Source organism: Bison bison, unplaced genomic scaffold, assembly GCF_000754665.1.
Source record: "Bison bison bison isolate TAMUID 2011002044 unplaced genomic scaffold, Bison_UMD1.0 scf7180017864472, whole genome shotgun sequence".
Taxonomy (NCBI): domain Eukaryota; kingdom Metazoa; phylum Chordata; class Mammalia; order Artiodactyla; family Bovidae; genus Bison; species Bison bison.
In genome coordinates, this window is record NW_011495033.1 from 14,944,827 (window position 1) to 14,946,447 (window position 1,621).

At 52.9% G+C, this 1,621-nt stretch overlaps 1 pseudogene; it reads right to left on the minus strand.

The window, feature by feature from the left end:
- Window positions 1–1,621, minus strand: part of LOC105004196 — a 23,147-nt pseudogene that overhangs the window by 12,268 nt on the left and 9,258 nt on the right.

Consider the following 1,621-nt stretch of genomic DNA (forward strand, 5'->3'; position numbering starts at 1 on the left):
GTCTGTTCCATACCTCCCATCCCTTTCCTCTCTCCCCTCCCGACACCCCAAGGAGTGCATCCTGCACCCCACACCTTTCCCCGCCATCTGGCTTTCTTCCACTCCACAGTACCCGTGACAGTGAAGGATCTGGATGCCTGGAGTTGTAACTTTTCTTCCAGCAGCCCCAAGGCCACATGAACGACTGTCCTGGTGGCTGCTACCGGTTGTTTGAAGAAGGACAGGAGGTCCGTGGGGCTGGCCGAGCCACTGAGAAGGTGCTGCTTGATGCTGCCCAGCAGAGGAGGAAGGGGGGCTGGAGGGAGGAAGCACACCACTGAGCAGAGCCCCAGCTGAGCAGTCAGGACAAACGGACAGAGGAGGGATGGAAGGGAAGCTCTCTATCACCATGGCATTGCCCCACACGATTGGTTGTGCTGAAGGCATGCTGTCCCCTCTTGGACTGGCCATAGCGACCCCAGCCCCTACCCTGTTTGCAGCTGTGGACCCAGTGCCCTGGGCCTGTCAGTGTTTGGAATGTTTGTAAACAGTGTTTGGAACGTAAGTAAACCGTGTCCTGTCCTGTCCTGGCTCAACTCCATGAATTCACACACCCTCTTCCACCCTGGAAAGGAGGACATGTCCCTTTCCCCACCAGATAGGATTTCCACCTTCTCCAGGTGACCATTTGAAGCTCCCAGGGTCTTGACCCCATTTAGGCCAGTTAGGTGAAGTGGCGCAGGGGGTTGGGGGCCACAGGGTGGTGACTTGGAGCCTTTGGGTGGGCACTGGGTGGGCACTAGGTGGGCCCCGTGACTATCTCTGGTGCAAGGCCGAGAGGCCAGGAGCTGTGCTGCCCGAGAGATATGAGAATGGGTGGTCCACTGAGCTTGGGGGCCAGGGTGGGACACTCCCCTGGGTGGACTGTTTGGGAAGCTTGGCTCCCTGTGAGGCACGTATGAGCTCCTCCCTCTATATGCGGAGTCCAGAACCCATTGCTGGGAATGGACCAGGTTCCTCACAGGCTCAGGGCCTGGCTATATAACCCAGGTGGGTTAATTTTGACTCTGTACTAAATCTTTTTCTGTGATTTTAACTTTTATTTTGCCACTTTTCTTATTAGAGACATACATAATGGCCTGCCTCAGGGAGCCCTGCCCCTGCCCCCCTTCGCCTGACCCTTGGGCTAGGGTGCCTTTGTTTGGCTCACAGCCAGATAGCCTGACCCTGCCCACCTGTGAAGGACTGTGACATTCTTTGTGAGTTCTCTGTGTGGGGAATGGCTCCACTTATCTGCTGCTTACTAGCTCAGAAATTCACTTTTGGGGGGCTAGAATTGCAGATAGCTCTTGAGAAATTTGTATGCAGGTCAAGAAGCAACAGTTAGAACTGGACATGGAACAACAGACTGGTTCCAAATAGGAAAAGGAGTTCGTCAAGGCTGTATATTGTCACCCTGTTTATTTAACTTATATGCAGAGTACATCATGAGAAATGCTGGACTGGAAGAAACACAAACTGGAATCAAGATTGTCGGGAGAAATATTAATAACCTCAGATATGCAGATGACACCACCCTTATGGCAGAAAGTGAAGAGGAACTCAAAAGCCTCTTGATGAAAGTGAAAGTGGAGAGTGAAAA